This window comes from Plectrocnemia conspersa, unplaced genomic scaffold (genome assembly GCF_051122295.1).
Source record: "Plectrocnemia conspersa isolate PC_06_02 unplaced genomic scaffold, ASM5112229v1 ptg000006l, whole genome shotgun sequence".
Taxonomy (NCBI): domain Eukaryota; kingdom Metazoa; phylum Arthropoda; class Insecta; order Trichoptera; family Polycentropodidae; genus Plectrocnemia; species Plectrocnemia conspersa.
In genome coordinates, this window is record NW_028277170.1 from 1,102,515 (window position 1) to 1,125,367 (window position 22,853).

The window sequence follows — 22,853 nt, forward strand, 5'->3', positions numbered from 1 at the left end:
AAACGATAATTAAATACACGTATAGTATTATTTTGATTACAATAATTATATGCGTGTAGTATTATATTTGTATAATGTTCATATACACAAGATATATTTGCAAGGAACAAAAATAATAATACATAGAAATTTATATTTTTATGAAGAATAATAAATAATGAATATAAATTACTGTTTACTATTATTATGATGGTATTACTAATATTCTTAGATTGATCATTTATATATTATTTTTTGTAATATAGAAATTGATATAAAGTTAAATTTTGATTTTCAATAATAAATCGGTACCAAGATCTATTAAATATAGCGAGTGCTTTATAATTCTGTAATTAATAGTCATTTTAGTTCACTAGCTATTTAATAAAAAAAATTAAATTGCAGAAAAATAAAATATTTTAAATAGTAACACAAAAAATACAGATATTTTAAAACAACATTGATAATAAATCATTAACATTTTTACAGCCTGTTTTTATGATTTTTTATAAATATGATTTATCAATATTTTATATATTTTATACAATTATGATATATTTTAGTGAGTTTTCAGAATTTTAATTGATTACAAAAATTAGGAGCCTAACATAAAAGATGTTAGTTTGTATCAACGATATGGTCATCAAACTATAAAAATATAATCATATTTTATTGCTTAGAGTCTAGCACTCTAGCCAATAAAATAATATATAAGAGCTACTAGATAAAAAAATAAAACACTTTTTCTTGAACGTTAAATGAATAATTTGTATAAATCTTAAATACAATATCACAAATGATAAAATATGCTTATTGTATCGCGTGTTAAGTCTAATATCAGAGAACGTTGAACACATTTTAATCTACATGAATCGACAATAAGAATCTGCGAATTTGTACTAGCTGTAAAATGCAATGAATAATCAGAAGTTCTCAAAATTCAGATTTTGTTCTATGCTTTAGCATATATTCAGAAAATATTTTTGACAAAAATTTCTGATTACAGCCAAAGAGATATACATATAAAGATTTTTTACAGAGTCTGCTATGCACTGATTAAACACCCACTAGTAAAATATGATACGGCCTAAAATAAATGACACGTTGTCGAAGTTGTAATAATATATACAAAATACTGTATCGAAAAAGCCAGCACAATATTCACCCGTATAAAGAAGATTCTTTAGATTGCTTTAAGAGTAAGAATGGTAACGTGCTATGTCTTATCTGTCCTTATACATATTAAAGTCGAAATGTATCGTAGACAAATAAATTTACCCTTCAGTGCTCTTGAAAATCAGTCGTTTGTTTGTGCTCATACACAAAGTCCAATCATCGCGTCGATGTCGAGAAACACTTTGATCACGATTGTCATCAAGAAAGTTAACAATTGCACGTGTCCAGCGCAGAATCGTACACGTTTAATGCGAACAACAATAGCACGATAACTTTTTCAGCGATGCATAACCATTTAACTGGGATGTGGGCCGGAAAACTGTCAAACGACCACCGAAGCTGTAAAGTAGCAGCATAGCCAGCGCGACGATAATACCTTTAATGCTGTTTAAAATGTGAATGGATATATCTAGAAAAAACAATCCACTAAATAACTTAATAGAAAATTTATCATTGAGTCAAGAAATATATGATATATACGTATAAATATTTTTTTTATACAATTACTTTATCTTTTATACCTATTTTTTAAACAGTCAATATCAATATTATATACTTGTTTTATTTTACGCCTTATTTTAAGGCTTCTAAAAGCACAAAAATACACCATTATCAATAAATTAATTTTATATACTCTAATAAAAAATAAAAATAAAACTATAATAAATTACAATTTTAATATTAATCTATTCATTTGTTAACAAAAATTTTTTATTACCAATCAAATGAATAAATGCAATTATTACCAATCAAATGAATACTGCAATGAAAATATTTCAAAAATAAAAACATTAATAATTATGTTAATTGCCATACAAGTGCATTGAAAATATTGGCACTAATATAACTAAGGCTTAAATAATTTTCTTAGTAAGACGTCGAAACGTTTTATCAGCTAAGTTGCGCATGAACCCTCGTTTCACGCGTAACTGCCATGCTAGCTTTTTATTGCTCGTTTAATTGCGTTTTCGATATTTGCATATCGATACATGATGATGTAATTAATCGTGATGTTTCCAAGAAATTTCAACCGATCGAATAAAATATAAAGTATTAAAACGACTGACTTGAGATCGAATTTAAAATTGTTGTTTTTCGTCACGGTGATTTTCTTATCGCTCAATACAGTAGTGCCAATCAAGTTTTAATGGAAATATTATTTGTTTTTGATTGATGCGGATTAAAATATCAAAATATAGCGCTAAATGTATTTAAGAAAAGATTGGTTTAATTACAGATTGTCACAATTGTGTGAATTTTCATGAATTCTCGTTAAATATATTAAGAATTGCTAGACATCGAAAGTCAATTTAATTTATAATCGCACGACTAGTTTAAATAAATTAATTCGCGTTCAAGTCCTTTCGAGTCTCTATATATTTCACCAAAATTACTTTGGCATCATCGAGAAAATTTTTTATACACTATGTAGGGTACTAGATAACAAAGTCATATAATTAAAGATGCAGTATAAAATGAGTATGAAATTGACAAATTCCGTGACTTTTAATGAAAATTATTTCAACACTTGAAAGGTTAAGAGATTTTTATTAAATTATTTATAGCCGATTTTATAATAAATTCTATAACACATGTCGAGTTAAAGAATCGCTGAATATTAAATTGAATAAATATAATTTAACATTTTTGTGTGCAATTTCTAAAACACTAAAATATCAACCGTAATAAAGTGTCCACCTGCGTCAATTTATCAATGGACACTGTAATCGCTCTTATCGAAATATTTCATTGTCAATATTTACGCATCGATATATCAATTAATGCACGCAGCGTAACATACACACTTAAAACAAAATTGAGACAAAAAACTATGTACAGTGTCTAAAAATGTAAAAGTATGTGTTTTGGTTTGTTACAATCAAAACCTATTGATAATACACCAGGCTGAAATATCTGCTATTTATTTATTAATTACTAAATTAGTTTATTACTTCTGCGATGTTGTTATACAAATATTCTTATTTTGTTTAGAGTGTTTAGACGATCTAATATCCTTAATTGAAAGCTTAAGTATGTTGGTACTCGCGCATTTGCATGCTCACTTCGTTTAAAATGTGTTTTTATACTTTTTTTAGTTATTGACTCAATATTTTGTTGAACGTATATAGAATAATTTATCTTCTATATTGCTACTCATTATAGTAGCTTTGTTCATGTGAGGTTATTGTCAATCTTTCGTTCTAACTAGAGTTCTCAAATATTCACAGTTTTCAACTATTCTAACAGTGAATAAAAAATGGATGAAGTATTTTATATTTTAATATATTCGTTATTAAATTAGTGGAAAAATGAATTATTATTGCTAGATAATAAGTATTTTAATTAATATTTTTTAATTTAATAAAATATGCGAATTACTGATCAGTACGGACGTCAAAAGAAAAATGATTAATTTATTTTTACAGCTTACAGTCATCTTAGATTTTCAGAATTAGCTGCGATTGAATTAAGCACATTTTATCGAATTTATTGTTTATATAATAGCTAGTAATGTTTGGAACTAATTTGACATATGTACATAAAGATCGAATCTGTATCGGCGTTTGTTTAGTTTGGATTTGCATATAAATTAAATAACTAGAAATAAATTAGCCGCGAACGAATTATTGAATTATAATTGCGTCTTGAGACAACAAATACAAAAATATAGCACGAACTTGACAAAAAATTGCGATTTACACCTGTTTTTGAGAAGAAGCGTCTCATTGTGCGTCTTTTTAGTGAGAAGAAGCATCTCATTGTCTCGGATTTCGAAACAAAATAAAGGCGCATAAAGGACGCAGAATTTTGGAGCGGCACTAGTCACTCGGTTATATGGAGAGAGACAACGATTACCCGTATTGCTCAAGTATATAAATTGTTTCGTTTTTTTTAAATCGGGCGAATAATTCGAATATTCGATTGAAAAGCTAAATTGTAAGATATCACACGTTAGCCCAATGCGCTATAACGGGGTAATCACAATAAAAAACTACATTACTAAGCAAGTAAATTAGTGATAATCCATTTGATTAATTATTAATTATTATTAAAACTTAAAATCAATGCTCAACCTAGCTTGCTATCTATTTGTGGGATTAGGAAAAACCTATTCTGTGATGATAAATTGTAGTTGTAATTTTAATTATTTAAATTAAAAATACAATTAATCACTTTAATTTTGAATATTCTCTAGAGTCCTGGAGATGGGCTTAAAAGTGGGTGCTGCACAATTTAAATAAAGTAATATATACAATTATGATGTGCTTAGAGAATAAATTTCGATGCAATGACTTCTAAGAAATAGTAATTTTTTATCAGCGCAAGGCTTTCGCATATAGAAGCACTAAGAGTAATTCACTTTGTCAGGTACCAGTACAGTCAATACCAATAAAATTAAATATGCGGTAAGTACATTAACCAACAAGCCAAAACAATCTGTTACCGTCGCGATTTTATTGCTTTTGACGTGAATTTTTGCCTTCTGAGAAGTTATAATTGTTTTTGCGCTCTCCTATTGACCAAAATTCGGTTTGAATATACTTTGATCTACCCTCTTATATTATAAGTCCATAATAATATCGGTAAGGATAGCTATCATATTTTTAAAACATACTGTAATATCGAAATGCAGACAAACTATGGAGCAATATGTAAGATACAATGTCTTTCTGTACTTATTCTTCCGATTATTTTCCTCTAAGAGATGAGTTGGATGAGTTTGTACATTGGACTTAAACTAATAAAAGTTCTAAAACTGTAATTAGTTTCAGAACTTTCATTAGATTAGGTTTGGGTTTGAATATCAAATGGACGTTTCGCAACTTTCAAATTAAGTTTTTGATTATTTTACTTTTTTCCAGAGTTGCGCCCCTTAAGGGGAATTTGTCTCCTCTCCACCCCCCTATTGGCAGGCCAGATTATGCAATATAGACTACGGCAATATTTAATACGTATGGTTAAATCTAAATTACATAAACAAATACTATATTTTCGTAATCTTTGCGAAACCATTACAACTGGGAGTTTTGCCAAAACATCGATAAAATGCTCTAGTAACTATGACGTCCAGAATCTATACTGATCAATCGTAAAGGTACAATTCTCTTGCAATATTGATTTTCTAATAAAATGATGCCTCTTACATCTTGTGAACACATTATAACTTCCCTAAGTATTTTATAAACTTACATAAGACAAGTCTCAAAGAACTAAGATGCTGATATTATCATGAATTTTACACATTATTTATATTTTTGAAGATGTTTTCCATCTCGATCGACTTTTGAGTAATAAGTCCGAAATCTGAGCGGTTGGAAGTGGTGGGGAAGAGGTTCATCGTTTGGAGCTCGTCGTACGAATTTGTCACACAGTTTGATGCAATTGTCAGTGTAATGGCTTGTTTGACAATTTCACAGTCGACCATCTATGTCAACACGGGCAACAAACACAGAGTCGTTAGAGCGTATTAGCAATAATCAACGCACGATTATATGGTGGCAGCCACGACCATATTGGCGCGAGTAATTGTTTCTGAGGAAAAAATGACCGTTAACTGAGATGTGGGCTCAGGATTGGATTTTGATACTGCTCCTTAGTGGCAGCGATTGGGCGACTATTTTGCACTTTCAATACAATAACGCCTCAGTATGAATACAGTCGTTAAACAGCGACGACGATATACAGCACGCCGGGTATCGTAGACTATATAAATCAATTAAAATATATACATCTTTAATATATTTCTGCTACCAAAAGCATGTAGTCCATGATGAAAAGCCAATACAAAAAAGTACGCAAAGTTTGATCCAATATCAAAGTATAGTCCACTACGAATTATTACGACAAAATTGCACGGTTTATTTTTTCACGAAAGGAAGAGAGCATTATACAAATACTGTTTGATTAACGTAATCGTTAACACTACGTAACAATAAAAACCTATGAGTTAGTATTGAAACTAAACCAGGCTAAGAACTAAGTCTATATATCTCTGAAATTTAATCAAAAACTACTTAATTAATTATATATAAATATATAGAAAATATAGATACACATTACTTATTCGAACGAGTTTTTTATTTTCGATTTTTGGTGGCAGAGTCAATTTAATCAATGCAGCACCAGCGCGCATAGCGGGGGCGTGTGTTACAAGCTTTCGGAGGGCCTAGATTCGGTACTCGTGGTCGCTTGGCCTTTTACGCTTTTAACGCATGTTTTCACTCTGCATTGATAATACAATAAAATATGTAAAATTATTTAAAAATAACTAAAACCCCACATGTGTAAATTACAATATTTAATAATAATTAATTATGATTTAATCATATCATAATTGAATGGAGCCACTATTTAATTTTTCTGTATGCGCAGATAAAATGACATTGAAATGACAATATTATATGACAATTTAAGACTTAAAAGCAAAGTCATCATTTGAGCTTAAAACTATACCAATTTTTTTGCGAGTGTGTACTTTATAAAGTAAACGATATCAATATTTAGAAACAAATAATACATTTATTGTTTGTGTATGATATTTTGTAAGGACTCGTTTAAGTTATTAATACGTTGTAGTAGTTCGTCTCATATCATTGATATTAGAGCTATTCTGTAGTTGCTAAAATGTTAAGACATTCTTTTGCTTCTAATTTAAAAATGGATTACAAAGATGGGAAGCATCCAAAGAATCCAGCACTTTAAATGAATTAAGCCTGCAAGGATTTGCAAAGATAATAAAATACTATAAATCTTGTAAAAAAATTACAAGATCGAATCAAAGACGATGCATCTGGCTGGGATAAGGTCATAGTATTTATATATGTACTTCATCAAGCTTCTGAATACCAGAAATTATTTTTTTGCATTTACACAATTGTGATACTATAACTTTATTCTAGTTCTTAAATCACTTTCATATTATTTTTTTATGAAATAGTGTAATTAATTAGGCAATGAAAAAATGATTGAAACTATAGGTAAAAAAAACCATAGTTGTAATTCAGTTTCTTAATTGATAAAAATACTGTAGAGCTAATATAATATTATGCTGTACACCCATATAAAATTAAATTTATAAAATATTCAATGATGCAATCTCCACTAACCTATCTTAGAATATATTATATGCACTTTATATTGGTTACATAGTAAGGCACTAATGGTTAAATTTCGTTTTGGTAATTAGCAATCGATCGATCAGATAATTAAATAGTGGTCGTGGGAAATGGTGGCTGAGTGCAGAGCTGTGACGAAGGACAGTTTTTGGTGTCATCTGAGTAACAATGCACGTCAAAGAATGAAGGGGTAATTTGATAACAAATTGGACATAATTATGTGGAAGGTTTCGCCACATCCTTCGCGCTGAAAGGTCATTCAGCCGTTTTATTTGATACACTAATACTATCAATTAATGCCTATTTATTTATCTTTCCTGTAGATGACGTTCGGTGGAGGTATTTTATGATCAAACTTTAAGACTGTGGAGCAAAAGTCTGAATATATTACTGTCCTTCACACGATTCAATCAAGAGTGACAGAGACAAAGAAATTACGTTATATTTATCACAAGTCTAAAATTGTTATTCAAACACTTCGAATTTTCGATGGCTAGAAATATATCTCTGATGCTTTCGCAGAGTATTTTTATCTAACTGATCATCCGTTTCATCCATAAACGAAATTTACATTTAAGACATGAAAGACGGTTTTGAGAATCTCAAATTTTGTAGTTTATATTGAAGGGTTGTCAAGTTAATCTACTTGCCCTCTTTCGATTCATTTTCAATTTGTCGCTTAAAACTTCAGCGACATCTGATTTGAGGAGTTGTACAAAAGTGACTCCGATCCACAGAAAAGATTTATCGAAAACTTCAGACTTCGTCACTGATATAATTCTTCACAGATGTATGTACCAACATTCACCGCCGGCAAGCGCCAGTAGATCAACAACGCGGGTTTCGTCCGCGTCTTTCCACGGTCACTTTTAAAGGCGTTGACAAAATCCCTCGATTCTAAAATTTAAATCGATATAGTCTATATTGACTTTCAAAAATCATTAAGCAACTTCGGTTTTCGAATGGTTTTGTTAGCTTTTTTCGAGTTACTCAATATGTGAGCTATGCCAATCATCACTTCGTTGAGTATTTCGCTCAAACTGGAGTATCACAGAGGGCGTAATAAAAATAATTAAATATGTCATTTTGCTGCAAAATAGTGATTCCTTAACAATTTAAAAAAATCAAAATTAAAAAAAATCACAACTTCGTTGGACAAAATTCTACAGAAAAATTACACAACGAAATACGTTTAAAAATAGAAGCTGCAATATTTTGCCACATTGAATTTAGTTTACTTTTCAAATGTTGATGAAAATTGAGTTTTTTCAGTAAAGGGTTAATACATTTGTTTCGATCAGATTAACGTGAATTTTTCAATATAAAAAATACCTCGTTAATTTTGACTTAACTTAGAAAAAAATAAAAGAAGTCACAATTTTTTTTCTTTTGGATCAATAAATCTAAGACAACATCGTCTTTGATTGAACACTTATGGATGCCTCCAAAATTTTATACAAGGGGCCAGAGCACCACTCACCATTTTTTTTAATAAATATATTTTTTGTCAATTACGATTACCCGAAAGAACCGTATGAGAAAGGAGTGCATAGAATATTAAAAATCTGTTTGTTCAAAAAGCAACATATTTAAAAAAATATATTTTTCTGATTGAGATGTGTTTTAGTTATATTAATTATTGAACATTTAATATTAGTTTTAGAATATCGCAATAATATTTATTTTCAAATGTTTTACTTCTCGTATACTTATTTGGGTTATAAATTTAGCCTAACATGAGATTTTTTTAAAAAAATCATAAATTTGCGTTTTTTAATAAATTATGTTTTAAAAAAGTCTAAATGATGTGAGGTAATAAAAATAAATTAAATTTAAATAAAAATAATAATATTTTATATATTTATTTACTTAAATAAATAAAATATAAATTAGGTTTGATTTAAAAAAAAATACCCGTCAATATATTTTAATTATATCGTCTAATACAATTTCTTTTTATTTGCTACAGAAAAAATAGCATTGCAATATTTTCAAATAAATTTTTTTTTTTTTTTAAATATACATTCCGCGTTTTTTGTTTAACCCTTTATGTGCTAGGTGCGGATAAATTCGAATCACTGTGGACGGCACTTATGTGCGAAATTCAGATTTATCCCACGCTCAATAAAACAAATTAAGTGCTAAATTAATTTTAATAAAAAGTCACGTAATTATACAGTAAAAAATAAAATTAAATATTTTTTACTCTATAATTGATTAATTTTGAAAATTAATTCAGCACTTAAAGGGTTAAATAGTAGTTAATTTTTTATTTAATATAAGAAGGTCATTTACCGATGGTAAAATAATTTAATAATGTTTGATTATTGCAGCTGAAGAAATGTGCCTGAGAAAATAGATTTCTTTTAATATATCAGTATTTCGGCAAAAATAGTTGCTAGAAAGGTTGAGCACCTTGCGAGTGACATCAATAGTCAATTAAATAGCATAAACAATATTTATACGGCCTTGCTTAGTGATTTTTAAATTTTTTCGACTCACGGAGCTTTTGCTGAATCCAATTTTTCTAAAGCACCATATGTCAAATTTTAACAAATGCACTTTTTAAAATAGGAAATATTTTGTATAACGAAAGGATTCGGTTACTTACAGTTAGTTACTAAGTATGGTTTGCACCACATTGTTTATTCGAAGAGTCAATGCTATATTTGAAATGACTGAAGAATTAGCTTTCATGAATAGTCCTAATGGAATAACAACAGACGAAAATATTTTTAATGACGTTTAGAAAACGTTAACAAAGTACACTTTAAAGTGAAATCGATGCTGGTAAAAATATATGCGCAACAGGTTAACGCGTAGATGGAAATAATATAAAGGTTGTAAAATGTATTATTCACCAACAGGTGCTTTATGAGAAACATTTCAATCTAACGTGTGTTATTGAACCAGTTGTGTCAGCAGTGAACTTTGTTCGCTTTTGTGGACTTGATTGTCGCCAGTTTTGCGATTCTTTAATCAGAAATAAAAGCTGATATCTTAATCTGCCTAACCATACTCGTTCGATTGCTCAGCCACGGTAAAATTTTATTTAGATTTTTTTGAACGCAGAGGAGCGACTGAAATTTTTATTCACGAAAAACTATTTTTATCGAATACTAAATGGCATTGGAAATTACTCTTTGCTGCATATGTCATGGGATTTATTAATGAATTTAACTTTATACTAAAAGGAAAAACGATGCTCATCTATAAAAATTTGCAATGAATGAATTTGTTTAGGCTCACTTTAGTTTTGCTTCTTGACCCACGAAGCCTAAAATAATTACGATCTAGTTCTTCATAATAAAAGTTTGCCGACCCATGCACTAGATATATGCGTCAACAAATTTTGTTTTATATTGTTTTTAACTATAATTACTTTCCTAATTTTGAGAAAAAATTATATTTATTTTTAATTCAATATTATCTAAAATTTATTAATAATAATGAAAAAATAATAATGAAATATGTATTATATACATAAATGTATCACCCATTTTAGGGCTATTAGATATTTAAATTACTAGTAAAATATTATTGTTTGCACTAATTCAATAAATTATAAGAAAGCCAATACTAAATTTAGGGTTTTTATAGCAAATAAAAGATAATATTTCATAATTAGTATATTGACGTATATATTCTAATAACAAACAACATGTACGGATTTAAAAAAAATCTACTGGTATTTCATTTTGTAATACTGGTAGTACCGATTGTCAATTTTTGCTCCAATACCGGTATCGGTATATAAGAGACGCGGAACCAGAGGCAAGAATCAGGTGCAAGACCCCCTCACTAAAAAAAGTTTGTAAATATGTATTTTATTTAATTTTTAAAATAACATAGTGTTTTTTCGATATTAAAAAACGAAGGTAGAAAAATAAAAATATTAAAAAACGGTGAATTACAAATATTCATTGAAATAAAATTACCAATACTAATATTTAATGCGAGAGGTGCGAGGCCCCGGCCGCAGCGGGCAAGAATAGGGGACGTGATTGAGACTTTCTAGAGGATTAAAACTCACAGCTGAAATTCGCTGAGCATGGCATGGGTAATCGATACCACTCGTTATAAAATTTAAAAAGTGCTTCATGGACTAAAATATTATTTTTTGTAAATAAAACTATTTGTTTTTATTTTTATAAAAAAAGATATTTAATGTCCATTTTCCTAAATATTTCCTTAATGTCTATTTTCTCAAATAAAAAAGCAAGTGTATTAAAAAAACACTTATATTGTTTGTGATGGAAAAATAGCAGAAACAGATCTTACACCATTTTAAAATTAAAGTTAAACTATATTTTCAACCTTTGTGTGAAAAGTTACTCGCTTATGTATTATATTGTGGATGTTTTCTTACGTCTATATAAAGTTTAAGTTATCAATATTAGTTTGCCAATATTTGATTTATAGGAATTGATGCATATAATAAACATACAGCTCAAAGAAAGTTTTGCCACAATACGAGGAAATATTTCTATATCGCTCGTTGATGAACTCCGCGAAGGTTTTATACAATGCATCTCACACAGTGTACTTAGTGTCATTGTAGTTGTAGCGTAATTAATTGATAGGTCATGTCACATTGCTTAGAAAGCTTTCGAAGAATCTGTCTGAGGTCATAGTCGCTCGTTTGAGCAACGAAAAGGCCAACTACCACCTGAGCCAATAACGTCATTAATGTTAATTCGAATGTTACAAATAAGCAAATAGACGCATATAAATAAAAGCGTCACACGCCCTGTATCTTCTATATTTTCGATTTCATTGTGCAAATGTTTAGGTCTGTCCAACGGTGAAAAAAACAACGGTATTATCGACAAACATAGAACTGAGCTGTCAAACTATAAACAATTTTCCACCATTTGTGCACACACGAGTCCGCTGTGACTAATCCAGAAGTCTCAGTATTCAAGGATTTCCTAGAAATACTGTTTCTCCACTATCTCATTATTGTTTGTAAGCGTATTGTTCCATAACTAATTCGTCCGTTGAAGTCTTTCCTCTTATAACATTTAAAACTTTATAAGATGTAGCAACCTACGTATTACAAGGGTATAAAATCTACGTTCCAAGAAAATAGACTGACAACTATTTTAACGAACACAGTATTATTCATTTTCAAAGAATATATATATGTATTCTAAAAGGAATTGTGTTAAGATGCATTCAGGATATAACGAATTGCAAGAAACGTGACGTAAACAACTCGATCTCATATTGTTATTATTTATCTCTTAAGTTCTCAAGAGATAATTATACAAAGGAGCAATTTCGAGTGAGATTTTTTTTAATTATTTAAGGAATTTGCCCGTTTTTCGTGATGATATTGGTTCAACAAATTTATCTATCGCTTGAAATCTATTTGTTAAAGTAAATTAATCCACTCACATCTAATTGACATAATAAAATATTCGAATTTGCAAGCAGTTTCTGAAGCTGAAAAATTATTTATAAATAAGAGAACAAAACATTTATTGTAATTTAAGAAGTACCTAAATATTAAACTTTTTTTTACGCTAAATTTATCTTAATTGATCTTATTGCTGTTTTTTGTTGCAATGTTTTTATTTGGAAAAAGATACAAATAATCTGTGTTTTACTAGAATGGTGACTAATTCCTAAAAGATCTGGCTTAGAATCCTATGTGCACTATTAAATATTTTTTTGTTGATGGTTTATCTAATTTGTAAGCCCTAAGTAAAAAACATAATCGTAGACAAATTTATGTAAATGTATTTTATTTTCAAAATATAGTTCATCCAGTTCAATAAAACATTAATTAAAGAATTTATTACTTCTTTATTTTTATCTCTGAGATTTTTCATACATAAATTTCTAAAGATGGCAAATCAGACTGACTAGTAAACTTTGCTGAGATACAGTTGTGGCCAATTGAAAGTTTCATGGGCAATATTTCATGAATTCTGTTATTAAAACGTATTTTTTCCTTAAAACTTATTCTATTGTATTTTTTATGATCCAATGCATCTGTGGTAATAATTTAAAAGATATTTTAACTTGTAAAGTATCCTCAGTTGCACGTTAACCTCGGTTACGTAAAGACAAAACCAAAATCATAGAGATCTAAACAAATGTCGATCACGGTAAAATCTAAAAAAATAGCATATTTCGAAGAAAATGTTTCATTTCTTAGTTTAGTGGTTCTGCTATTTGAAAATTTATTAAAAAATATCGCGAAACATTAATTCTATAGAGGGTGCAAGGGGTGGTTGGAAGCGTATGACGTCTGCTCAAGAAAACCGCAGAATAAAGGATATCCTAAAAAATATCGATTTAAACAGTTGCTGAAATACAAACAGAATTGCAATCTACTTCAAACTCAAATATTTCTGGATTAAAAGCGCGAAACCCAGCAAAAAAACAGTATTTAATGAGAAAGTGAAAAAGAATCGCCTTGAATGGGCAAAAGCTCATCGCCATTGGACCGTCGAAGATTGGAGAAGAGTGGTTTCTTTCGACGAACCCAAATTTATTCTGTTTGGAGCAGATGGTAAGCAACTGTGCGCCGTAGAAAAAGCGAAAGATTTAATTCTTTATGCATTAATCGATTCATCAAGAACTCACTAGAGTCTCCAATTCGAGTAATCGAGTACTCGATACTCGAGTATTTTTGTCTATTTTTCAAGTACTTGATTAAAAAAATTAAAAAAATCGAAATTAAAAAAATTTGAAATATTTCAGAAACAAAAATAACTTTAACTCGGTCCGGTAAAGGTTAACGTCTTGCTTTTATTTGGCGTTTATGCCCGAAGTCCCGAGTTAGAGCGGTTACTATCAGGTATAATTTTTTCATAGTTCCATAGTTGCATAGTTCCGGTCGTCGGCTATGTTAGTGGGTACGACGGAGAAATTTCTTTTGTGTTTTCTGTTCGACAGTCCCGACTTATCTAATTTATGGCAATGAACAATATGAAATATCAACAAAAATTTTTTTTAGGTTTTATGACTATGCAGTTGTAGCGTAAAGTGTTGTGAATTGTTTATACTGATCCCTCAGCTTAAAATATAAATCAAAACAATTGTGTGTTTTAAAGGCATTTAAAGTAAAGTCAGTTCTTTGCGAACCGTTTAGCTCTAGAGTGAAAGGGATTCACCCAAATACATCTTCGAAGGATATAGATTTAAATTCTTCGCATTAATCAGAAGGAGTAGAATATTGTATATTGTTAAGAAAAAAAATCTATTCAAGAAGAATTACAAAATGCTATTTTGTCAATAGTCGAAGGAAATAAAAGAAAAGCAGAGAAGGGAATGAAAGAAGAGAACATAAAAAGAGAGTTCAAAAAATTTTATATCTATAAAAAGCGAACAGATATAAATTAGAAGCCTTATCCAACGCGTTAATGACAATAAGACCAACATCAACAGCAACGGAAAGGGTTTTTTCCATAACGGGAATAATAAAACCAAAGGTTAGCAGTAATATTAAATTCGAGACACTTTTTGCATTATTGTTTTTAAAAAGTATGTCCGTGAAGTTAAAATAATTGTAAAAATTAACATACTAAGTATTTTATTTATTTATTTATATGTGCACGAATTTGAATAATAGCTATTTTGGTACATTTGGTAAATACTCGAAAGTACTCGAGTACTCGAGTATTTTAAAATTTTAATATTCGATACTCGAGTAGTTGATGGTTCGAGTAATTGGAGACTCTAGAACTCACCCTATGTGATGATCTGGGGGTGCATGACAGCTTATAGATTGGGTTCTTTAAATTACGTCCAGGCCACTATGAATGCAAAAATAAATAAAACGACTTTATTCCAACGCCTGAAAAACTTTCCCAAAACTACTACTGAACCCATTTTGCAAGATGATTCTGCGCCATGTCATCGAGCTCGTTCTGTGTTCATCATTAACATGGACAGAAAACCGAATTGAAAATTTATAGGCAATCATAAAGCCGCCATTTTAAAACAAGGTTTCGGATAACTATAGACTAACTAATAAATCTATTTGATTTAATTTAAATTTAAACACGTTAAATACTGATTAATATATATCTAGCTTACTTTTGAATGTGCATATATAAATAAAATCATGGTATATTAAGAAATATTATTACTGTTTAAATATTTTTTTAGCTAAAAATATATTCGGGTTACTTTTAAATGCGCCAGCCGTTTTCATTCCCCCAATTTCGTATATTAAGTACCGTATGAAAAAAGTTGCACGATCGTATCTTGGGATTTAATTCAAGCATAGATTTGAACTGATTATATTTCCTAGGTAAACTTTTAGATGTCATAGAAATGCTTAGCCTATTTACAATTTCATTAAATGAAAATATAAAAATAAATTATACATACTTGGCTGTTGAATGTTGAACGCTATTGTTTTACATCTGCCAGATGTTCAAAGAAGTCGATGGATTTTGACCAACCCTGTGTAACAATTAATCAATATATGTACATATTAAAGCTTGTATGTGTATTATATATTATGAGGCGGAAAAACAATTGTTAATGTTTGTCGAGTGCTGTCGATAATTTTGCATATGATTGAATCGCAGTCAACTATTTACAATTAAAATATAACGCATTGGCAAATTGTAATCAAAAATAACACAAAATGAATTGATGAATTCATTAAATAAACATCGCTGTGCATTTCAATGTATATGGATCAAAATAAAAAATAACTTCAATGGAATAATTATTAAAATTTTGATATATTTTAGTTTTATTGTCTACGATATGGTATAAATCGAAATTTATCTCATTACTAATAATTATTCTATTAGAGTTCTTTCTCAGCGAATTTCGATTCTAATTAGCGAATCTCATAGGTTTAAAAATTGTTAAAAATGAAAAAGGAATATATTAAACTTAAACGCTCGTTTTGAAGTTATCTCAATTAAATCTGACGAGTTTTTGCACACCACAAATTCACACAAACAAAAAGATGATCTCGCGTGTGGAAAATTAGCTCTGGTTATATCCGGACATTGCTAGTACACTACTGATTACACTTATAATAATAGAAAAAATATAATATATATTATTCAATTGAAACGATATATACACACATATAATTTTATAAGAATAGAACAAATATTGTAAATTGAAACGATTCAAGTAAGATTCTTCCTAAGTTAAACAAAAATTATGTTTATGTTGCTATTGTTGCGTATAATTTAAAAATAATAAATCAAATTAAATAAAATATTAAAAACTAATTTCCATATATTTTACTAACATTAATAAATTAGCAATAAAAATATTTAAAGATTACAAAATATTTTTTACACAAAAAACTCTACTAGTACTTTATAAATTATAATCTAGTTAATAATGTCGTTTTGATTAAGCAAAAAAAAAATATACAAGGCTACTTTTAAGTGCCTAATGTTCACATGCGAGTTTTTCATTATAAACTAATTTAAAGTTTCCATAAATATTTTTTTCACTTTAATTCAAAAAATTATCTTTGAAGTTATTTTTTGCAATACACATAAAAAGTAAGTCATAATTTCTATAAAAAAATAATATAAGTATTTTGACGCAATTCTAAATTATCGAAAATAGGCTGACAAACATATCACTTAAAACTTAAGGACACGATATTTTCAATAAAACAATCGGAAAAGTTTATTTCAATAAAAACTGAATTTATATTCTATTAAAAAAATATATATCGGGCTACTTTTAATTGCAACTTTCAATCAGATTATATAATAAAATAATTTTGAATCATTCAAAAAAGTTTTTAAGCCTTGATTATTAGATTAATAAAAGATTTAGTGGGCTATTATTATATCGGAAAAACATATTTAGAAACAGCATTTATAAGTACATATATATTTGTGATTTATTATATAGAAAATCTAATGATATAAGGTATTTTAAAATTGTTAAATACTAGAAAGAATAATATCGAGCTACTTTTGAGGGCGCCTCTACATCTGTTACATATTTTTTTTAATAAGATCATTATGAATCATTCAGAAAAGTTGTTTCAAGTTTCTATTATAATATTAATAAGAGATTTAAAAACCTATTAAAAAATATCATTTATTATTATTTTAATTACAATATATGTGCATATACATTTATGTTTTATTAGAGATCTAAGGATGTGCGCCATTATATCTATATGATCAAACTGAATGATACATATAATTAAGCAAATAATCTGAAAAGTTATTGAAAATTTTTAAACGCGCCTATAAATCTGTCACATATTTTTTTATATATCATATAATTAAGATAGTTATGAATTATTTATAAAAGCTATTTTAAAACAATATTTAAATATTAAGTTTTTATTATTAGACTAATAAAAGTTTTATTGTGCTATTACATCGCAAAAACGTATATAATAGAAACATTATGTATTACTTTTTTAATTACATTACATGTATGTATTTTTCAGATACGATTTCTAGGGATACTATTGAACACGCCGACCTTCTGAATTTCAGAAATGTACAGAGCAATTTTACACCCATACAAAATTTACAGTTTCTATTGTGTGACGCGAAATATGAATTTTCACCGGTCGGATATACATGTGAATAATAATTTTATTAAAATTATACCAATGGAACATTTGTGTTGTGCTACTCGTGAATAAACATATATATTTTAGAATTACATATAAATGTGTACACAGCAGTTTTTTGGATTTTTCTAATGTCGTTCGTTTCTTTCTGTGACAAACTTTCGGAGATCGCTTTGCAACGTAAGAAATTAATATTAAATAATCAATTACCGTTTATGGTATAGTGTTTAATAAAACAAAGATGAAACGCATTAACTAATTGTTATTAATAATAAGAAATAAAATAAAATAAAAATTAAAAAACTTACACCACCTTAGTCGAGTATCTTGTGCACTTTCTTACACCAGTTTACTTTTGTTGATTTTATTTTAATTATTAGATAAGGTTGTTTCTATTTATATCGTTAGTAGTTTATTATACATAAATACGCGAACGTGTTAGCCGAAACTTGGAGCTACGGGGCGCGCGGTTCGAAGGTGTTAACACTTCGGAGTCCGCAGCAACAGTGTTCGTCGTAGACCGCGTAGCTGAAGTAGTCGGTTAATGGTGGGGGAAAGATTATAAAAGCTGGACAAAGTGCATACGTGCTGTTATGATATGGTCTTCGAATTAATAATGGATAGTAATTACACTGAATAAAAAGATTTTTGCCACAATTGTAAGATATATAAAATTTATATAAATATGTAATGTTTTCTCTCGAGAATTTCTCAAGAAAATGTCAAATCAAGAATTCTAATTTCTCGAAAACTATTACGATTTTTCGAAAAAAATATAAATAAATTTTATTAAACAAAATTAAATTTGATTAGATATTTTTTTATAACGTTTTTAATGCATAATATGGGTAAAAGAATGACAAAAAAAATACAATTCGTTTACACACAAACTCGCTTTATTTTTACTTTAGTAATAAAAGAAGACACTCAGATTAGAAACCATTCTGAAGGTGTTCATGCCAGATGTTTTTAAATATGAATATTTTCTCGGAAGATCAAAAGTATATGTATATATGAGAAACACTTTTTTGCGATTTTCTATTACTCTAACCGGCCGGCGGTTCATCTTTGTTTTGGTGATTTAAGAACCCGCTCCTAAAATAATAAATTACGCGTTGCGAATCGGTAGAGTGAAAAACGATTTAAGATCCGAAAAGCTTTTTTTTATTGTTTTTGTAAAGTAGCAACAGCTGTTATTGATAATTATCTCACGATTATTATTGACAGTCAAAGGGGCCTTAAAATTGTCGTTTAAACAATTGGAAAATATCAATTCTGAGCTAAGCTCGAAATTTCAACGGGCAATTGAAGATAAATAATACAATCGAAGAAACCAGCCATTGATGTCAATAATTTAATATTTGCAAATCCAGAATCTTTCACCAATCAAATAAAATTGACTTCTTTAGTTTTTTTTCAAAAGCAGAAATATGTATAATGGGGAAAAAAAATATTTGCAGATTATTTATTGGCTCGAATTTTAAGGCCCGCGCGACTACATTAAATTATTAACAACAATTAGAGAAAGAAATTTCTTTCAGTCTTACAGAGAGTTGTTTGAGAAAACCAACATCTTACGGATTCATGGAGAAAAAATACAAAATATTTTAATCGACGGGCAAAAGAACAAGTAATTTACAGTGCTTATTTGAAGCCTTGTTGTCGATTAAACCAGCATCAACACAAAACGAGATTTATTAGTGGCGGATTTTTTTTAATAAAAAAGGAACAAGGATGTTTGATTGTACGCAGCTCTAGCGCACATATCGGGGGCGTGCGTTACAATGATATTTTTAATTTTCTATCGTGTATAGAAGATAATTGTTAATTGTTTTAAATTTAAATGTACAAGAATAAATGTTTCCTATATTTTATTTAAAAAAAATTTAGTTATATTATTTTTTATTGAAAACTGCTACGGAATAAATAGTTTAAATATGCTTAATTAATAAAATTAATAAAAAAATCTTGTAAAGCAAAATAATTTAAAAGATCAGTCAAAAACATTGAGATGCATCCACGATTTTTTAAATTTTCTATCGCGTATAGAAGATAATTGTTAATTGTTGTAATTTTTTTCCAAAAAAAAAATATATCAATAAATGTATTCTATATTTTATTTTTAATACTTAAATTCGATATTATTTATATTTAATTATATTATTTTTTATTGAAAACTGCTACGAAATGAATAGTTTAAATATGCTTAATTAATAAAATTATGTAAAAAATCTTTCAAAGTAATTCAATAAAAAAAAATTAAATTACTATTTGTGTCTAAAAGATAGATTAATTTTTTTAAATATCTTATAGTATGTCTTTAATAAAAACTGCTATTTAATATTAAAATATATATGCTTTAAAATAGGACTGTGTTACTGCATTTTTTGATGAGAAGATAAATTCAAATTTGGGGTACAAAAAAATTTTAACATTGAAGTAATCCAAAAAATCAATTAAAAATATCGAGATGCATCTACGTTTTTTGTAATGCTCTATCTTGTCTTAAAGCTCGTAGTTGGTTTGTTCTACAAATATTTAAAATTATTTTAATTAATTTAATATTATTCACATTTAATTATCCTGTAGTATTAAAAATATATTTTTAATAAAAATTGCAAAATCAGATGAAATTTAAATTTTTGTTAAATATAAAAAAAATCAACATCGAAATATTCAAAACAATTCAATTATATCGTGTCTAAAAGAGCAAAAGTAATTCGTCTTATAAATTAAAAAAAAATATTATTAAATAGTTTTTGCTTTGACTTTCTGAAAGGTAGTAAGAAGATATTTTTTTAATAAACTTAAATGAAAAAGATCAAATTATTTTCAACAAAATATATATTTTTGCTATTGTTTTTATTTATAACACATTACGACAATTTTTTTTTATGATTTTATGGTAATAACTTTTTGGTTTGTATTTTTTTTTGTATTTTTAGGGCAATGTGTGACTTGTAACAGTCTGCAATATTTTACTAGGATTAAACTTAACTATATTTTTTTCTACAAAGAGTCATTAAATAAATTTAAAGAGCACAATAATGTTTTTCTAGCACACATAGTATTTTGGCTGTTTTATTTTATAATAACAGATATAAAAATATCATAATTTTACAAATAAATTTAATTACTAAATATGTGTGCTAAAATATATTATAAAGTATAATCTCAGTGAAGCTATGTGTCACGAACAGTCGTAAATTTGAAATAAAATCAACTATAACAGAGCTATATGTATACACTAAAATAACAACATTATAATACAATATTTACAACAAACACAATCAATTTACCATTTACTAATTAAAAAAAAAAAAAATTAAACTTTAGCGCCTACAGCTAAGCTGTATTAATTATTTCGATATGTACTATAAATCGGTGCTTAAAGGCATAATAATAAAAATGATTATTGAATATTTTGTCATAGTAAAAGTGTTTAAAACGATTTATGGATAATAGAAAACTGGTTTCTGTTTCAGACATGTTACGAAGTTCGCAAATCTGTTTATATTTGCTTCATAGCTTTTGAGAAAACTTTCGATCGCGTAAATCAAGATCATCTTATAGAATGCCTAATTTTATTGTGCTACATGAACGACATGTAAGAGTTGGAATCAATCAGCAGTAATAAACATTGAGGAAATCAAATAAAAAATATTACAATACAGGTGTCAGACAAATATGTGTTCTTTCTCCATCTCTTTTTAATTTGTACTCTAAAACTATATTCAAAGAAGCACTCCAGGTACAAAAGAAATTAAAATCTAAAACAATTAACAAACATCGTTATGCTGATGACTAGCAAACTAAATGAGAGCAAGTCGATTCATATAAGTTTTACCAAACGACACATAAAATATATTACCGAATCATTATTTCAATCAAATAAATCATTATTTTCTTCAATTAGATGAAGTTTCTGGGAATGATTCAGCAACAGCTATATTAATAGATGCATTAAAATAAGTCAAAATATGTGTAAGAGATATTATCCTCTTGAAAAATCTTAGCTGGAAACAATACGACAAGGTTGCGTGTTGTCGCCTATGCTCTACAATCTATATTCGGTAATAGTCTTCAACAAGGTAATCAATTATTAAAGAAGTGTGTGTATATGAGGTGAAAGTGTCATTGGGACTCTAGGGGAGCTTTTGAAACAAAAAACAGATTTATTTATTTAAATTAAATTAAGACCATCGTAACGTAACAGGCTACCCCAATACGTCACGATGGTCGAAAACAATAATAGTATTATTTCAATACACAAAAATATGTCATTATTAAATAACGTAAAGCGAACTAAGCGTAACCCCCGAAGGGGTGAAATATTCTTTCTACAATCAGCCGCCATAGGTTACAAACTGTCTACGATCGCTCAAATAACTCGAGAATAACCGAGTTAAATCATCCGAGCAATCGAGGTTCGACAATTTTTTTATTAATATCCCACGGCAAACCTTGTCGAAGGCCTTCTTAAAATCTGTATATACGACGTCTACTCTAATTCCCACATCGAGAGATTTTGTCGCCATTTTGGTGAACGACAGAAGGTTAGTAACAGTGGAACAGGTGGGATAAAACCCATGCTGTTGATCCAACAAAACTTACAGAAAGTGATTAAAGACATATCTATGAATAATTACTTCAAACAATTTAGCAGATACTGACAATACTGCGACTGGTCTATAGTTCTTTATAGACAATTTGTCACTTTTTTATGAATAGGGGTGACTTTTGTGCATTTACATAGATCAGGAAATGATGATATCTTGAGAATTAAATCAAAAATACGTTTTAGAGAAGCAGCGAGACTAACTTCGCAACCCTTCAAAATCAAATCAGGCCTAGAAGAACATATCTTTAATTTATTAACGCCGTATTTAAGATCTGAGAGCTCAGTTCCTTTCATGGTTAGTACTGAAGACAAAGAACAGGAAGAAGAAAACGACTGAGCAGAAGGCAAAAAATATTCCTAGAAACAGAATGAAAACATTGCGCAATCTTTTGTGAACCGTCAGCAATATTTTGTGAAC

General features: G+C 28.4%; 1 protein-coding gene across 3 annotated transcripts in view; it reads right to left on the reverse strand.

Annotated features, from left to right (window-relative positions):
- LOC148233997 (UNC93-like protein) overlaps positions 1 to 18,322 on the reverse strand; it is a 50,528-nt gene extending 32,206 nt beyond the window's left edge. Inside the window, exons 1-2 of one of the 3 annotated variants that reach the window (XM_088188188.1) lie at positions 18,128 to 18,322; positions 15,621 to 15,695 (exon numbers count right to left, since the gene is read on the reverse strand). The gene's annotated coding sequence lies outside the window, so the exon portion shown is untranslated. Of the gene's footprint in view, positions 1 to 15,620; positions 15,696 to 18,122 lie in introns of all 3 variants that reach the window. The other 2 variants (XM_088188187.1, XM_088188189.1) reach the window with 2 other exon arrangements.
- Between the last annotated feature and the right edge of the window lie 4,531 nt (positions 18,323 to 22,853).